The sequence below is a fragment of the Canis lupus genome, chromosome 18 (genome assembly GCF_048164855.1).
Source record: "Canis lupus baileyi chromosome 18, mCanLup2.hap1, whole genome shotgun sequence".
In the NCBI taxonomy this organism is placed as follows: Eukaryota; Metazoa; Chordata; class Mammalia; order Carnivora; family Canidae; genus Canis; species Canis lupus.
The window spans coordinates 35,266,393-35,286,559 of record NC_132855.1 but is presented as its reverse complement, the minus strand read 5'-3'; the positions used below and the strand labels follow the sequence as shown (position 1 = coordinate 35,286,559).

Below are 20,167 nucleotides of genomic sequence, written 5' to 3'. Positions count from 1 at the left end.
CATAATTTTAAGTGAAAAAAGAGTTTGCAGGTTAACATGTACAGCATAGCCCATATGATTAAAATTATTTATGTGTTGGTGTAAAGAGAGGATGTTCATTTAAAAATCAATAGCTATCATTACCTATGGAAAACGGGAGTTATTTTATTTTATTTTGTTTTTTAAGATTTTTATTTATTTATTCATGAGAAGCACAAAAGAAAGAGGCAGAGATATAGGTAGAGGGAGAAGCAGGCTCCCTGCAGGATTCTTGGACCCAGGGTCATGACCTGAGCCGAAGGCAGAACCTCAATCACTGAGCTACCCGGGTACCCCGAGAGTAATTTTATTTTCATTTTCTTTTTCAGGCCTAAATATTTCTTGAACTTTCTATACCAGTAAATGGTATATTTAATCACAAGAAATTATCAATAGTAGTTTTTAATCACACACTTTGTTTTTTTTTTGTTTTGTTTTGTTTTGTTTTTTTATTTTTTTTTTATTTTATTTATTTATGATAGTCACAGAGAGAGAGAGAGGGGCAGAGATACAGGCAGAGGGAGAAGCAGGCTCCATGCACCGGGAGCCTGATGTGGGATTCGATCCCGGGTCTCCAGGATCATGCCCTGGGCCAAAGGCAGGCGCCAAACCACTGCGCCACCCAGGGATCCCCTAATCACACACTTTGTTATATCAATAATGAAAAAACATTTGGCCATAAACTATGACATAAAATACTAAATCTTTCATAGAAGAAATTCTATGAAGCAATTCTTTAATATGTTAAATTTGTAAACTAGGATTAGGATTTTATAATCTCCACCAAAATAAGACAAAACAAAACAACAAACAAACAAACAAACAAAAAAAATCAAATTTGGAATGATATTTATTCTCCCTGAGACCCTGTTATAACTACAATTTCATTTGGGCTGAAATTTCCCTAAGACACAGTATCTCCCTTAAAGGCTCTTATGTGGCAGCCCAGGTGGCTCAACGGTTTAGCGCCACCTTCAGCCCAAGGCCTGATCCTGGAGACCTCGGATCAAGTCCCAGGTCAAGCTCCCTGCATGGAGCCTGCTTGTGTCTCTGCCTCTCTCTCTGTGTTTGTCTCTCATGAATAAATAAATAAAATCTTAAAAAATAAATAAATAAAGGTTCATATGAAGTCTAGGTGATAAGCAAAAGACAAATACAAAGGTAACTATTTTATAGGAATATATATGCCACTGGAGCTATGAAAATAACAAACTTGCTCATGTTACAAAATAACAGTTCGTGAGAGTGAGGGGCCAGAGAGAAGAGCATGTAATCTCATGGAAGATGAAGCATTCCACAGCCCTCAAATAATTCTCAAACTTTCTCACTCTGAAGCTTCACTAGGCTTTTAAGATTATTGATGTGGTGATGTTCTTTTCTTGTCTGGGAAAATGTGCAAGCCCATTACCCTAGTCAACAGGAACTGTGAGACATGCAGATTTCCTAGGGAGAAAGTCACTTGCAGATGTCCAATCTCCTAACTCATCACATTATCACTCCAATACAAACTTCTAAAATAAACAAGAGTCAATAAATACTGCTCTTCTTGCTATCCAGATATTACAACTCATCAAAAAATAAATGGACAAATGTAAGAAGTCTCACCGTTTATAGATTAAAAGATATTCTGACAAATTTTATTGCTATGCAGTAGGGATTTTTTAAAAATGTATGCATATTCTTCTCAGTTCCACAAATCCCATATCATCATAGAATTTTTCTAAAAATGTTTCCATCCATCTCTATGAGTTTCTATTATTATTTTAATCTGAGAAAGGAAGGGAAAAAGAAATATCCAAATGAAGATGATACATACGTGCCTTCTATTACCATCAGTTGCAATTTTCCGTCTCCTCTACCTAATTCTACTTCAAACTTCTACTTTCTGAGAATTTTCAAATTATGAGAAAATAATGAAAAGTCGATAAATAAGGGATATTTTAAACAACTGCCCTATATATTTTAATGCTTTACTTTTAAATGATATTTCTAACCAGAAAATATACTAATCCACTAAAAGAACTAGAAGAATCTACTACAGATTCTCAAAAGAGAGGATAAGAACACAATTCAAGGATCCAACTCTTTTGTTCCTTTCCCATTTAGTTACTGTGTAACTATGAACCAGTTAGGGAGAAACAGTACAAATCAGGTAATGGGAATGCTTCTCTAAAGTTAGTACCAATGAACAAAGAGCAGATCACTGGTCTTCAATTTCCTTTGGCAAAGAGGTCAAATTAGCTTTTAGACTTCATACCTTAGAAAACAATCATGCATCTGTCTATACCATCAACATTGAGCTTCAACATATTCTTTGATATTGGTTCTCTTAATTACGCTTTGGGTTACATTTCCCTTCACTTTCTAGGCCCAGGCCTCCCAGAGGCAAAAGGATTATCCCAGTGTTTACACAAATCAGTAGCACTAAATCTTACCCAAACAAAGATTTAGAGGGATTTAATAGTCATTTTTTTAAGACTGGCTTTTTGAAAGCTCTTCAATTCTAGACAACCACATTGTAATCAACATTTAAGATGGTATTAATAGACATGTATTTCACTGCCTATTTTCATCATGATAAAACATTTATTTCTCTCAGAAAAAGGTAAATCTCCTTGTAAAGCAGCCTAAAAATGGCCCCTAACTTTATATCCTTAATTACATTGGACAAAAATCACATATGGGACCTCAAAGACTTACAATCAAGTTCAAAGACAAAGGATACAGTAGACATTTACTCCAACAACCAGGAATACTATCTTTCTTGTTGGGATAGAGTTAGAACAATTAAGGCCATACTATAAATTCTATCTAAAAATAGGTTGAAGAAAGAATTCATTCCTAAATTCACCTAAATACACCAAAAACTGGTGTATTACTTCACAAAAAAAAATTTCATCAATAAACTAAACATGGTGTTAAATCATAAATTAGAACCTCCCCTGCTTTGGGTTTCATTCTTTAAGTTCCCATCGCTTCATTTATACTGGATTTGTCCAAAGTCACTGCTTTCTGTCTGGCCTGAACAGAACCCAATTTCTTCTTCCCCCATAACGTGCTCACTAAGTCAGTCTACTTTGGCTATCTTTAAATACTCCCAACCCAAATATTATAGTTTATATACTTCCAACACTTCCTTTTTTCCTGTCCCATCATTTTATAATCAACACAGAAAAGATTCCCCAGACATGACTTCATCTATCCTCAAAGCCCTAAATGCATATTTGCATGCTAGTCTTTTCCATATATCACAAAATACTTCAGTTCATAAAAAAATAAATAAATTCAATCATTTTTAATTACCTAAAATATTGCTGGATGCTGAGAAACAAAAATGAATGAGACAGATCTCTTGTCCTCAAAGAGTTTAGGGTTTATAAGAAAGCAAATAAAAATGATAATAATTGCATAACAAAATTTAAAGCATAGTAATTGTGTTGTTTACAATAACGTCCAAAAGAAACTGGCAATTCATTCTGATGGAAAGAGAAAGAGGATTCTATAGACAAGGAGGCTGGGGAGAAGACTGATACATCCCCGAAACTGTGCTATATAAGAAACGGACTATCAGATGCAAGTCACCACAGGCTATCTCTGTTCTGAAAAGATCATTCAACAGGGAACATGAGGAATAAGGAATAGACAAGATGAAGAGACTCTAGAGTCCAATGCTAGCTGGTAAGGGAAAAGTGGAGCTGCTAAGAAGTTGATGGACTTGAAGTTTCAATGTGATGCCATCAAGGTGGGTCAAGTATAGGCAGAATGATTTGTCATTCTACTTAGGACTTTTTGAAAGGAATACCAATGATAGGTCACCCGGGTGGCTCAGTGGTTTAGTGTCTGCCTTTGGCTCAGGTCGTGATCCCGGGGTCCTGGGAGCAAGTCCCACATCAGGCTCCCCACAGGGAGCCTGCTTCTCCCTCTGCCTGTCTCTTTCATGAATAAATAAATAAATTCTTAAAAAAAAAAAAAAAAAGGAATACCAATGATACCTCTCTCTGGATGTAAACTCCTTTGGGAAAAATTTCACCAATTTGATATTTGTTTGTATTAAAATGTTTAAAATAAAAATGCTCCTGGTAAGATTAAGGGGCTATCAGGAATTCATTACTTGCTATGAATTAGCTCAAACAGATTGCCTTCCCATTAATATACCAGAGGAAATTGGGAACATTCTGATGGGGAAAAAAATTATAAAAATGATAGATAGAGGAAGAACCAACTCTGGCCAAGAACAGGCCTAGAAGGTGTCCTAAAGTAGTGATTGGGAGCTACAAAAGACTAAGTTGTGGTAACTGAGAACCACAGTTGTGGGGATAGGCCCATTCTTGGCAGGGTGCAACCTTGATGCAAATCATACATGTTCGCCATCAATGTACAAGGTAAACTGATTCTTCCTTCATAACAAGAACATTAAAAGCAGTCTTAAAGGGAAAAGATAATTAAAAATTTTTTTGCAGCCTCAGAAGAATATTTATGGTAAATGGACATCAATCTTCATATCTGAAAAGAAATTGTGACTTTTAAAATATTTTACATTTATATCTATTTATAAATAGATTGCAGAGTAATCTTACAGTTGTTCTTTAAGCAACAGATGACAGAAGCATCTTTCCCTCCACATTGGAAAACATCCTGGAGTCTCTACTGAGCATTAATAGTGATGGGTCTAGGGGAAATTGTCACATTTCCCCAAAATGACTCAGAATAAAATTATAAAAGTAACTTTACAATATTTCTAAAGTTAAACTCTGAGTGTCACTAATTTAATTTTTAGTTTTAAGAATTCAGAAACCTACACAAATAGTTACAACAACAACAAAAAGTTATTTCTCTCAAGTTTCCCCTAAAATATACATATTTTTAAAAACCCATTGAGTTGCAATTAGAAACTATTTCCATACAATTGGCAGTGCTATTGGCACCATAGAATCATTACCTCAACGGAGGCAACAGAGCAGTCGGCAAAATTTCTAAACTATTTACATTTATGTAGTTTCTCTGCCTTTTTCCTCCTTTTATTTAGATTCTTACAGATGGGCTTAAGACCTATGAAGAAAGTTTTTGAATGAAAGCTCAAATTATAAATTATTGGGAGGAAATTAAAATATGTCTTATGGAACATTTATTTCCCATTCTAGATAATGACATTAAGTAAAACCTGGTTCTTTACAACTGATGCTGTCATGTTACCTGACTGGAAGTTTAAACATTTGAAAGAGTCATTTAACAAAGAGTTTCTGGCTTAAACATGCCAAGACTACAACTGAACAAGCTTTTAAGCTATGTCATGTGTTATACTGTAGGCCATATCCTTGCTGTTCCAAGTGCAGCACAAAAGTCAATAGGTCATTAGGACAAAAGTTAGCTTCCTGACTTTAGTCTCTGCTCTTCCTCATCTCCTTAAAGCTGATCCATCCTTCAAAATCATAATCAGGATCTTTACACCGTGAAGCTTTCTTTCCTTGGGTTCTCTAGCATCTCCTAAACTTGTCTATGTCAAGTTGTTTGGGTTTTGTTTTAATTAATCTTTGAAAATGATCTTATTCTTCATCCATTTTCGATAGGTTTATGGCTCGTCTCCGTAACTAAATGGCAAGCATCTTTAACCAGCACAATTGTCAAAGCAAGTACTAAATATTTGGCAAATATTTATTTGCTTGATTTGTTACCTATGATTATTTCTTCCTTGCCAACCCTGGTGTAACTCCTAACTGTTTCACTGTTTAGCTAGATAGATGGTTTTCAAACTGTGCTTCAAAGAACTTCTTAGAAGCTGAAAGGGTAAAAGGAGAGCCAAGAAGATAAGCCTCTAGGCCAGCTCCTTAGGAACTCTTCACTGTCTTTGGGGGACTAAATATGGTATACAAGGTAGTGAAAGTGAACTAAAAGAATTAGCAAAGAATGCATAGATTTTGCAAGTGAATAAATGGGGAGAGTTATAATCATCTTTCATTGCCTTTAAATTTGAATATTTTTATGAACTAGAATATCAGTGAATACTTATTGACTGATGATACCCTTTTCTCCAGTCTAAAAGTCTCTGATGGTTACCTTTCTACTACGCACACTTCAGAGACTCTTTATGAAACTCATACACTTGCCTAATGAAGGAAATTAAAATCTGGCTTCAATATCATTTAGTAATTAAATCTCAGCCTGTTTAAATTAAAATAAACAAATCAGAGATTACGATCTATAGAATTCTTAAGTTCTTATCTAATAATTTTAATTATCTAAAATTACTATTCCTTTGGTTTAACAGTTATCATCTACTTTCTTATGCTTTTTCTCAATACAAGAAATTCTATTCCTACTCAGGTTTCCACTCTAGGCAATGGCACTGGTTTAATTAGGGGACATAGCTGTTCACCACAGAGCTTTGCACTGTGTCCAGTACATAGTAAACATTCAATAAATATAGATTTGTTGAATGGATGAAAAATTAATAATAATAAATCAATGTCAGAAAATAATTTCCACTAATGTTAGTAGCTTCCAACTATAGATTAGTCATATTCAAATTACCTCTCATAATTTTCTCCATCATATCTCAGGTATCTAGTCTTCTCCAAGGAAGGCAGAGTAATATGCTAGAAAACAGCATAAACTCCACGTTACACAGCACTGACATGCACATGTGGACTGTAACACTTGAACTCAAGCAAATTTGCACATTAGTTTCTGATTCATAGGCATAGTCTCCTCACTTGCTTTCAGGTTTGTTGCACATATTAAATAGATAATATATGGAGCTTGCCACAGAGTAAGTATCAAAAAGTGTTCCATTTTCTTCCCTTCTTTGCAGCACCCTTTTCTGTCTGCTTGGATTCCTTTGGATCTGATACCTATAAAATGTGGTTCTAAGATTCAAGACCAAAGAGCTCTGCTTCTGGAATCCACCACTTTTTCTTGCCAGCCAATAGCCAAGCATCATGCCCTTGCTACAAACTCAAATCATCATTAGATCTCTATCACTCTACCACCAAAGGAATCTTAAACTCTTAGAATTCTAATCTCACCATTTCTTTAATTTACTCAAAACTCCTGAAGAGAAAGCCAAGCATGACAGCACCAGGTTCTCAGTTCTTAGTATATAATCAAAAAAAAAAAAAAATGCACCTCTAAAGTAATAGAAATTTTGATATAATTAATACCACTCTCCCTGAAACAGATTTTTAAAATTAGTGGCTGAAATTTCCTTCTTTGAGTTTTATTGCCTTCAGAAATCAGAGTAATTTGGAGTCTTAGCACCCTTACTATTTCATTGAACATTTCTTCAAAATCTTAAGTAACTCAATTTCAACATAAAGTATTAATTAGCAATTTATACCTTCTCAATGTCATAAGTGACCTTTATTCAGAGGTTGTTGAGGTAATTCTGTGATGTAACCAAATTAAATTTCAACCTTGAATCAGGCAATTATTTTAAATCAGGGCTTTTAATAGTGACTAAATAGGCACTTGTATTACTTATATTGTAATGTATTTCCCCATAGAGAGTTAACAACTGTTGTTCCTCTATATAGCCATCACACTTAAAGGGTTTTCTATAAAGCCAAGTCAAATGTATGTTCATCCTTTAGCAGAAAGTAAGTGAATAACTGCCTGTTTCCACAACATAATACTTGATTCCTATTTGTCAAAAAAATAGCTTCTATTTGTCCCTATGAGATCTTCCATACAGCCATCTTTTCTCCTGGCTTTGCTCACCTCCTTTCCTTCGCCTTAGTTGCTTTTATTCAGCAATCCATACTCAATTCCTAACTATACACTTATCTCTCAATCTCATTCACTTTATCATTGACACTACTTTAGAATGTTTTCCTCTACCCTTCTCATTGATGTTTCTTTCTCAATTACTTTGTTTTCTTAAAAAGAAAACACAGGAATAATATTCACCAAACTAGAGCTACCTTGTAAGTATATTGTAGTTTATAGGCTCCCATGCTAGATGCTTCACAGAAAGGTATTAAACCACTAAAACTATAATAGCATTCATTGATTCACCTGTCCAAAAGTATGTAATGTTTATAACATTTCAACGAAAAAAATTTCAGATTCTCCTTCGTTCTATCTGGACCAGAAAATGAAAGCTCTTTTGATTTTCAGTAAAGGTAGGATGATTTCATATGCCATTGTTATTTAGCTACATGTAGAATTATTTTTTAAAAACCATTACTCCTAGGCAGCCCAGGTGGCTCAGCAGTTTAGCGCTGCCTTCAGCCCAGGGCATGATCCTGGAGACCCGAGATCGAGTCCCACATTGGGCTCCCTGCATGGAGCCTACTTCTCCTTCTGCCTGTCTCTGCCTCTCTCTTTCTGTGTGTGTGTGTCTCATGAATAAATAAATAATAATTTAAAAAAACCCATTACTCCAAGAATAACTGGATAAGCAGAGTGTGAAAAAAATCTAGCTGCTGAATGTATCTTGGCTCTTCAAGGATATGAAAGAGGCAGCAGTTTCGAGAGCTACTTCACACAGCTGGATTTCATTCTACTTATTTACTTTATAAACATTTATTAAACATGTGCTGTCCTAGACACTATATAAGATTTGGGTGATACACTGAAGAATAAAGAATCAGAGTAGTTCCTGTTCGTGCAAAGCTCAAAGTCTTGCAGTCTTACAAACTATGGCAGTGAAAGGGAGGGAAATCACAGGATAATCTGGGAGAGTAAACACAGGGGCCCTTCGTCGGATGTGGGATGCCAGGGAGAGCATTCCTCAGTAGACTTGTGAGAGTCTACTCAAATGAGAGTAGTCAAATGAGATAATAAGTACAAATGAACAGCCCTCAAATAGTGGATAAACATAATTAAAATAACATCAAATGGCTGTTCTCTAGAGTCTAGATTGCATGGAAAAGTAGAGAGTTTGTATATTGGGGGGAGGATGGCAGGATATGTTTGATAGTATTCACACAGAAAGCGTTGAGTGGCCTGAAATGAGGCATTCATTACACAGCTCCACACCACATGCAGATGTTTAAGATCCCCTTTGTCCACCACAGCTTCATGGACACCAGTCCACAATAACACCACAAACTTTGTTTTTCCACCACTTATTAGGCCTGATTCACTTTGAGAACAAGTTCCAAAATCCAGAGTACCTGAATATAACTGAGTCCTTCACAGTGACAAATTTCACATTTGCCCCACATTCATAAGGAAAGAATAGAAAGCTAAATGGAGCCATTGAAAGGAAACTCGAGCCAACCTCCCATCCCCTGCCTCCCATCAACATTGTTAACAGTCTCAAACCCATTTTTTCTGGATGGTGCCTCAAATTATTACATGACGTGGGATAAAGATGTGGGATAAAGAATGTTGGAGAATATATATGCTCACTGGAAAGTTCTAACTAATGCAAGTTTCAGAGAAAGACTGCTCATGTAGGAAAGCAGGTGGACAGAATGAATGCCCTCAGCTCTTAAGTTTCTTCCAGCAGACTCTTATCTGTCCCCTTTTCATTACCCTGGAATCTCAGCATACAAAGGCAGATTCATAAGTAAAGGACCTGAATGACTGTTCTGCTAACAAACCCTCCAGGTAATTTTGATATTTTTTTACCCAAATTTAAGAAAACACTATTATAGAGAAAACTAGCCAAGTTTGTATAACCCTGGACAAACATGGTAAAGCATGCCTTACAAAGACCAGGAAATGTATTTCATCTTCATTCAAAGAATTTTAAATAATTTGGTTACAAGTTAATAAGAAATGTGAACTTCAAATATCCAATTCTGAAATTGGTATATAGGTAAAATATTTTGCATTTAATTTTAATTTGTCATTTCATCTAGATATTTACTCTTGTGTCAGCATGGTTTCCACAAACAGACTGTATATTTATAAAGATAAGCAGCTGCATTCTTTTTAATGCCCCACAAAAGTGCTTCCAATAACATATGCACATAAAATATTTGTTAAACAAATACATGTTAAACCAAATTTAATTACAGAGCCAACTGCTGGCAATTGCATTGTCTCACACGTTTAAAGTTCCATGGGGTTCCTGAGTAACCATTAACCTTATTTTTAGTTTCATTGTCACGAAATCATTTACTCCTCAGGATGTCAAAGTTCATATAACAAATAGCCTACCTTTGTCAATTGTACTCTGAAAAATTCTTTGCCATTTCTCTTCCTTGCTTGTGTGGGACTTCTTATTTTGTTTTACTTTCTTATCCTTAGTAAAGCATCACCAAACAGAGGACAAAATAAGGGCAACGAAACAATTGTGTGATGCCTTTTATTTCACAGCTCTGCTCATCTGCTGCACAAATAGCAGAACCCATGGTTAATCACCACATACTTCTGGTTCCCAGGGCACTCGTGGAGCTTTCCATATGGTCTGTTCAAAATGGGGACTCATACATATATCAAATACAAATTATGCAAAGAAATGTGATCATATAGTGGAACCAAGTCATAAGAGAAAAATACCTGTTCAACAAAAACAGAAATCTATTTAATAAACACTCCACATTTCTAGTTCCCAAGGCAAAGCAATAATGTGCACAGTATATAAATCTTCATCCCAACATTAACTAGGATAATCTCTCAGACATACTCAACTGGAAGCTTTTCTTTTTCACTCATCCAGGCAAAAGAAAAAAAGTTTAATTGATTATTTCTATTTTCTTCTTCCTTAATGTTTTGGGCTCTTCGGATCTTGCTGTGTACTCTGGGTGACTTAGTCCTTCTATGGTAAAGTCTTTAAGTGTTTCCACCCCATCCCTCCAAAATTTCACCTTTAAGCTTTATTCTGCAACTTTTCCTCCTGGCTTAAATAGACGATTTTTAAACTTAGGTAAGGTAACCATAAAATTCATGATTCAAACTGGGGCACTTTTGAAAGTGAAGAGAGGCACAAAACAGAACCAGGCAACAGTGAACAAAATAGAGATTGTGCTGGGAAAACTGGGAAGTATGTCACCTAGCCTTAAGGTTTGCTTTTTGGTCAACAGAAAGCTTCTCTAATTTTTAAGGTTAATCTGAAGAGTCACTTACATGACCAGAAACTATTTGATTGTAAGTTGGATCCTATTTCCTACACATTTCACCTTCCTAATAGCAGTCAACTGAGAAAGGCAGTTAAAAAAATTATCAGAGTTTTCATGAGACATTTCCAGTTACAAGAAAGCATGGAGAATAAGAGAGGGTACAATTATATACCAACTACTGTGTCTATGGTGAGAGGAAAAGTGAGAGATTAATTGTATATTCTTAACAATCCTATAACTTAAATATTAACATTCTCATTTTAAGAAATAGGCAGTCCATATGTTGATAGTGAATGTATGCATCACTACAGCATTTTTGGAAAGTAATCTGACAATATCTACTGAAAATTTTAAAGTGCCTACCTTTAGACTAGCAATCCTACTTTGATATGTATCTTCTAAAAAATGAAAGTACCTCAACATACTGAGGTATGTACATGGGAGTTTATTACAGTATTGCCTTTAGTGAGAAAAAAAAGAACCAATTACAAATCACATGGATGAGGGGCACCTGAGTGGCTCAGTAAGTTAAGCATCTGAATCTTGATTTCAGCTCAGGTCATGATCTCAGGGTCATGGGATGGGGCCCTGTGTCAGGCTCTCCACTCAGCACAAGTCTCTTTGGGATTCTCTTACACTCCCTCCTGGCACTTTCTTAAAAAATAAAAAAGAAGAAGGAAATCACATAAATGAAAGCATGTCACAGAATAATATATACAATATGATCTTGTTTTTGTAAGAAAAAAAGATGGGTTTCACAAAACACATATGTATAATGTATATATGACTTATTTTATTCACTTAACAAATATATTTTGAATTCTCAACATGTGATACGATGTGTTCTAGATGCTATATCGTGTGTACTTGTTATTGCAGAAAGGAAGATTAGTGAGGATTCAAATAAAAATGTTAATTGTATCAGAATGGCAGGACTGACAAGGGAAAGGGTTAAAAATAATAAGTCATAACCTCCATGGGGGTTTTTTTGCAGTTAGAACAAACATGTATTAGTTTTGTAACTTTTACAAATCCAGGGAACTGGGCATTTCATATATGCAGAAACAAAGACCCCTTGCTCTTAACGAAATAAATCAACCCTTCCTGACACAACTAGAAAGTAGTCATCTTGAGCTGAGATTCCTTGCTAATTCCAGAGCACCATACAACTAGAAGTCCAGGAGAAGCTATTGCTTCTCATTGCTTAAAATCAATGTAATGCTTGGAGATCCAGCAGTTCATTCAAGATGAAACAAATCTAGAAGGAAATGGGAAGGGATCTGAAGTGAAGTTAAATTTTCTGCTTCAACAAAAACAAAATAAAAGCTAATGTCCACTGCTGAATGCTCTTATAAATATTTTTGTTCACTCAATCTCATTATAAGTTTGAGATGTGTTCTTCATTTTATCAACTTTGGTCCTGATTTTCCCAATTTCAAAAGCTACCTAAAGGTTTTTTTCTACAACAGAGTTTAATAATTCAATAGGTGTGCAAAGGGTAAGTGAACACAGTTTGCCTAGAGCTGCAAAATCACTGTGCACTTTGAACAATGATACTTCTTAAGTGAATGGGGACAATTAAAACAAAAATTTTAAAGAAAATATAGATTTCTTCTATTAAATATTAAAGCCTTAATATTGGTATTGTGTCAACCACATAATTAACATAGATTCACAAACTATACTCTTTCCACAGGTACCACAGTTACAACAGGAGAATTTGGAAAAGGGGCAGACAGAGAGCACTACAAAAAACAGAACAGGTGCTGCTTGAGGTGCTGCTTTGAGTCAAAGTCACAAAGAATAGGGCTAAAGGGGAAGGGGCACACAAAACAGAAAGAAACCATGAATTCTTGATCCAAGAACAGAATCAAAATGTAATTGGATCTCAGGCAAATAGGAGCTGGGTATTGGAAAGTTTTGAACAGAAGCTATCCAACCTATCAGAGGCAGCCTCCTGCTCGCCTACCTGTGTTTCTCTCTGGGATCATGCCTGCACCATTCTCCTCTCTCAGCAGTTTTCTCAGCTAACTCAGCTTGGGTAGGGCACAAGATGGTGGCCAGCCTTATCATGACCCTCATCTCCAGTAAACTTCACTGGTTAATGATGGTTTCTTAGTTCAAAATTTATGGGAAAAAAAAATCTGGTTGCCTATCCCAGCTGGTTTAATTAAAGCCTTTTTTACTATAATGCATCATAACCCCTGGTCAGGGGCACATGGGTGGCTCAGTGGTTGAGTGTCTGCTTTTGGCTCAGGTCATGACCCTGGGGTCCTAGGATCAAGTCCTGCATCAGGCTCCCCTTAGGGAGCCTGCTTCTCCTTCTGCCTATGTCTCTGCCTCTTTCTGTGTCTCTCATGAATAAATAAATAAAATCTTTTTTAAAAATCAAAAATTTTTAAAAACACACAGAAAAACAAAACAAAACAAAAAAAAAACCTGGTCAGCCTGTGGAATAGTTGCCTGAAGACTGATGGTTCAGGCCTTATTCCATGCGGACTACATCCACTCAGCAGGTACTATGGCTACAAAAAGACCTAACAGATAGATATGTTTGACATATTTCAAAAGTTTATTTGTGAGTCAGTCATTTGGAAATTGTACACGTTTTTTCTCAAGAAAACAATTACAGGGATCCCTGGGTGGCGCAGCGGTTTAGCGCCTGCCTTTGGCTTAGGGCACGATCCTGGAGACCTGGGATCGAATCCCACGTCGGGCTCCTGGTGCATGGAGCCTGCTTCTCCCTCTGCCTATGTCTCTGCCTCTCTCTCTCTCTCTCTCTCTCTCTCTCTGTGTGTGTGATTATCATAAAATAAATAAAAGTTTAAAAAAAAAGAAAACAATTATAAGGAAGAGAAATATCTTTAAAACAAATAAAAATCAATTGCCTACTATGAGTTAAGCACAGTGATAGGAATTTTATGTTCATTTCTAATTTCATTTCATTTCACACCAATTCTCTAAGCAGTTTATTCATGAGATGGCTTATACATGGTCATTAGACTCAAAATAGAACTATCAATATCTCACTAAAATAAAAGTATGTATTAATAACACCCAAAATAGGACAAGTGGTAACTATCATTCAAATCACTGTTTCTAAAGAAAAATATATTTCAGGGAAGTTCAGTTAGTTAAAGGACCAACTCTTGGATTCAGTTCAGGTCATGATCTCAGGGTCCTGAGATGGAGCCCCACATTGTCGGGCTGGGCGCTGGGCATGGAACCTGCTTAAGATTCTCTCTCTCTCAGAGACAGAGAGAGAGAGAGAGAGAAATTATATATATATGTAAAAAAACAAAAAAAGTTCCAGCATGGGCACGTTTTCCCCCAGTGGGAGCAAAAACCACACCTCCTTGCTCTCCCAGTGTGTTTTGTGCAGCAATGAAGTACATCAATTCTGGATCATAAGTAACATAGTGCTCATAGTCTAAGAGACAGGGTCTGGGGTGAGACACAGACATGAGAAGCAGGCAATTAGCAGAGGTGAATCCATTATTCCAACTATTTAGAGAATAACACTGTGATGGATGAGGAAGAGAATGAGGCAGTGAGAAATAGGATGAAGTTTTTACTCTTTTTTTCTGTAAAGTTCTGCTTTCTTCTCCTACTTATTAGTACTTCTAATCTTAGTATTAAGAAATTATAAAGTACAAAGATGGAAGGCAGCAGTGAGAAGCCCACTCTTTGCCACAGCTCTGAAAGTGCTCAACCTATGGATGAAGCAGAAAGGGAAGAGGGTGAGAGAAAGAGAGGATTCTGCTGACCCTCTCTAGGGAACCCATTTGTAAATGCAAGGACATTCATAAGTCAGCCATATGCAAGTCAGGGACTGCGTGTAATTGGATCGTATAATATGACATTCATCCCTGACTTTTTTCCCCTCACCTAGTCGCCTGGTTTTATATCCTACTTTGATGTAAGATAATATGGTTGTACATGAGTGACTTGAGTTAAAAAATAGACACATAAAATTCTCTCAAGCTAGATACTCAGCAACCTAAAATGTGAGACACTCTTTAGCCAGAGACAATTTCATAGAGAAGAGAAATGTGCTACTTTATTACACAAATGGAAAACAGCCTTTATTCCCTTATTAAATTTTCAAGGAGTTGCATGGAGATTTAACCACAAAGCTCACATTATTTAGGGGATTTAATTATTGTTTGTTTCTTTCTTTCATTTCTGTCTCCAAATAAAAGCATATTTCATTACATGGTGAGCGTTAATGCTTTTAGGAAGGTTCAGAAGGAAAAAAAAATCAGCTTTTCACAAAAGCAAAACCATATTCCTTATTATCCACACAAATTAAGAAAAGCCAGGCTCCTTTCAAATTGGATAGAAAAAAGGTGGCACTTCTTAGATTCCTCTTTAGTAACTGGACTTTCTAAATTTTGGAATTTGGGTCTGTTGGGGCCTAGTCTCATGGAAGGAGAACACTACAAACCTCAGGACAGTGGTTTTAAACATGAGGTGCCCAGAATCACCTAGGGAGAATCTAAAAAGTACAGATCCTATGGGTCCCAACCCAGACACTCTGGAAGCCAACTCCCCAGAATTATACCTTGAGTAAGGGCTCCCTGTCAATCTCTTATAGTCTATGGGCATTTGTCCAAAGCATATATATATATGTGTGTGTGTGTGTATATTTTTAACATATATACTTAGATATATACATATATTTAAAACCATTGTCTAGAGCTTTTTTTCCCCCTCAAAGTATGATCATTGTATTATTTTCAGGCAGAATCATTTAATATGTTTGTTAAAAATGTACATTTCCAGATTGGACTTTAACTCAACTGTATCAGGTTGTCTGTGGGTTGGGATCCAGTAATCTTCCTTTTTATTAAGAGCCCAATTAAATCTCATTCCTACTAAAGTTTGAGAATCACTGCCTTAAGAGACTTTCAGCTAGGCATACATCTCTTGTCTATCTTTCTCCATTCCATAGTTAATTTCTTTATTAATATACAGTTTTCCCTTCATATTTGGATTAAAAATAATGAAACAGGTCTCTTCAGCATGTTCCCATCTGACTCTAAATTATTGCTAGATGTACAGGAAACCCTTGGGAAATTCTCACTTGCAGGCAGAGACTCCTGGCCATTTGCCATGTGATAATCCTTCCTTAATCCATGAGGAAATGGACCTTATACATGGTGATCAGTGGATTAGATCCTGGAATTACAAGACTGTAACAGCTCATCCCTTAAAATATACAATTTACAACACATTGTAATACTGCTTCTCAGTTTCCCAAATTAGGAAACTTCAGTTATTGTCATCACGGTCAATTATAAATTAGGGAGTCAATGAATAAGAAATGTCCATAGAACCTGAGTGTGAACAAACTTCTCCGTGACCACCCTGTTAAAACAACTTCAGGAGCCATGGGGAAACAGTTCTCAACTAATCAACTGTTCATCCTGTCAAAACAAAAGAAACCTCATCGGCAGAGGGCTAAAAAAACAGTACAGGAAATACTCCTAACAGGACTTTTTTAAAACACAAGTTATATTATAAACAGTTGTAAACATACTAAGACATATCAGAAAATACATTGTATTAAAAGTAAAGAGGGGCACCTGGGTGGCTCAGCCGGTTGGGCATCAGACTCTAGGTTTCAGCTCAGAATCATGAGACTGACCCCTGCATGAGCTCCACGGTCACATACATATAAGGTGTCTCTTTCTCTCTCTCTCTCTCTCTCTCAAATAAATAAATAAATCTCAAAAAAAAAAAAAGTAAAGAAAAATCCAGACTACATTATTTTGCAACAAGCAACCTCAAGTAAGCTAAAGCCTGTTTAAATTCAAATACAATTATTCTCACAGACTGACAATGAATTGCTTATCAAAGGAGGAAATAAAGTATTTTTTTTCATTTTTCTAAAAAGAGTCCTAGCTTAAGATGAAAAAGCACATGAATATTTGATTTCACATCATCATAAAATCATCCCCACTTCCTGTGTTCCTTGAAGGTAAGTTTGGTCTGTTTTATCCATGTTTGTCTCTCCAGCACCTATTCAAACTAGAACTAGTACAGTAGATCCTAGTTAAATATATGAATGAAATGTCGGTGTCAATATCATCTACATTTTTAAAATTCAATGACTTTCCAACTACAAAATTAATGCATATTCAATGTATAAAACCTAGAAAAAGAAATGTACCTACACATATAATCAAGAATCTATAATCCAAAAATCAGTACATAAACAATATTAATATTTTGACCTTTTTTACATATATTTTTCTTACCCAAATAAGAATGTACATTCTGTTTTGGTTTTATTTGTTTTTATCTTAAAAATATACTTTATAGACTTTCAATTACATCCATAAATATTTCTTAAAATATGATCTTAAAATCTGTATACTTGAAAATACAAATTATTCATAATTTATTCAAACAATCTTTTAGAAAAACAGGATATATTTAGTTTTTTTAATATTTTGCAGTTGTATAAACAATACTCTGGTTAACATCTTTATGTATACTTTAATCTCATTAATATTTCCAAAAGATAAATTGATCAATTAAATGTTCCATTTTATAGTTTTTTCAAACATATTTCTGATTATGCTCCCCAAAATGTGTACCAATTTATACTTTCATCACCTGCAAACAGAAGTATCTGGGTTTTTTTGGAGTAGGCTCCGTGCACAGCTCAGAGGCCAATGTGAGGCTTGAATTTATAACACTGAGATCAAGACCTAAGCTGAAATCAAGACTTGGATGCCCAAGTGACTGAGCCATCGAGGTGGCTAAAATATTTTTGACAGAAAAAAGTCTATCCAATTGTAGCAATGCTATTAATTCAACTAAGTGGTCTCAATGAAGAGATCAAATTATATCAGCATGTTATTTTTTCACTTTCAATATTAAATGTTTTATTTTTATTTATAGACTTCCTATTTTCCCCGGAAAATTATGACAGTTCATGCCAGTGTTTCCAGAAAATATTTTCATGTCTTCACAGAAATCCAAATAATAATCAGATGATTGCCCCAAAAGTATAGAATCAAAGCCAACTCCATTGTTTAATTTGATCAGGCTATGACGGCCTGATAAATGGATCTCCCCACTAGGAGATGAGACTCCTCATCTCTTCCTGCACAGAGTATTACAGAAGACACTAGGAACACTTTTTCTGGCTAACAAATCTTCTTTTGGTTATAGTAACACCATCTACCTCTGATATGTTTGGCAAGATAATAGGGCTGGACTTTGAATTTGGAAATAACCTGATTTTTTATTTGGAAGAGATCTACCAATTCTATACTAGTCCCTCTTTTCTGATTAATGTTTCCAAAGTTTTCCAAAGTCTCAAATGTTTCACATATTTTTCAGTTTGGTGACTGCCTTGTTGTCACTGTTATATTCTCCATACCCAGAGATGACAAGAGCTTATGTAATATTTGTATACCTCATCTATAGTGTGAATCTGTTACTCGGAGGCCAGCTGCCTAACCAGGGTCTACATTTCAAAGTAGATTAGTTTTCTTTTGCTGAATAACAAGTTACCACAACTTTAGTGGCTTAGAATTCATTAGCTCTATCAGCAGAATGCTCTCTCAGCTTCTAGAAGTTGCCATCATTCCTCTTCAGGTGACTCCCTCCATACTCAAGCCAGCAACAACTGTCAAATCTCCCCTTGTGCTTAGAGTTTCTCTGACTTCCTCTTCCATAATTAGCCAGAAGTGCTCCACTTTTAAGAGCTCATGTGTTAGATCAGATCAACCCAGATCATGTCTACCCCAGATCAATGTCAACTGTGATATTTAACATAACATAACATAACATAACATAACATAATCATGGGAGTAATATCTCATTATATTCACAGGTTCCATGGACAGTGTAAAACGTCTGTGGGAAGCCATTCTGCCTACCATACTCAGCCTCTATTATATTCTGCTTATTGACTTGTTCTCACCAATAGAATGCCAGCAGAAATGGTGTGTGTCTCTCTTCCAAGCCTGGGATTTTAAAAATCAGGTGTTCTTTCATCACTATTTCTCTCCTTATCTGCCAGATGAATGTTAAGGACTTTAAGGCCCTAAAGGATGATACAACCACAAACTAAAGAGTACTGTGTCCTTAACTCACCAGGTAGAAGAAAGTTGCACATGGGAAGGAAGATCCACAGTGAACTCTTAATGAGAAATAAGTATATTTTTGTTGGATCAAGCTACTAAAAATTTTGCAATGATCTGCTATGGCAAATAATGCCATCTTATTAGATATCTGGGGTGGTTTTTTTTTTCATTTCTAAATATAGAGTAAGCAAAATTAATACAAAATACACATTTTCTGAGTATATGGGATAACTCTCAGTTTGAAGTCCAGTTCCTTCAAGTAATAGTTCTATGGTCTTACAAAAAGTATTTCACCTTTTTGATTCTGATCAAGTATTAACAAACTTCTGCTGGTGCCTGTCTAATTAGAATAGAAAGACATGACTTCACCTCCCTTTTTAGTAAACATCATACTTTATATTTAACAGCTAACATGTATTAAATGCCACTAATCATGCTCTTCATGCACAGATCCTTTGGCAATAGAGATGCTGACCCAAACAATTGAAAAAGAAATAAGGACCTTAGATTCCTCATAAAACAATCCACTTAACGCTTTTAGGAATTATGTTCCTATATTTAGTCCTTTAAAATATACATCCTATGTACCTATAGGTACTGTATATCTGCTTCAATAAACAAAAACAGATGTTTCATTAAATAGCTAGAATGGATAAAAATATCCACCAGCAAACCACAGAAAATGAAAATTACCTCTTCAGTACTATGCATCAAAAATAGATAATATTCAGTTCTTGAACTAGGAAACCAGAAAATACACTTAAAATGACAATTCTGAAATGAAATTTTCATTTCATGTATAGGAAGGATTTTTTTCCTTTGGCAAATCAACATTTAGTCTGTAAAACACGATGCTCACTCATAATGTCATGCATCTCACTCTCAATAATTCTTTCTTATTAACTGCTTGGGTACAATTTATTTTCCTCTCAGGCTATGAAGGTGCGTGCAAGTACAGCAGACTCTGGCTGGAGCTGATAAGCCAGCCCATAGCAGCAGCACTGCTGGCCTGATGAGATTTGTAAGAAGACAATA

General features: G+C 35.6%; 1 long non-coding RNA gene across 1 annotated transcript in view; it reads right to left on the bottom strand.

The window, feature by feature from the left end:
- Positions 1 to 6,546: 6,546 nt before the first annotated feature.
- The window catches only part of LOC140608974 (uncharacterized), an 87,261-nt gene continuing 73,640 nt past the window's right edge, over positions 6,547 to 20,167 (bottom strand). The window contains exon 4 of the long non-coding RNA XR_012010973.1: positions 6,547 to 6,611. This is a non-coding gene — a long non-coding RNA (uncharacterized lncRNA). The remainder of the gene's footprint in view (positions 6,612 to 20,167) is intronic.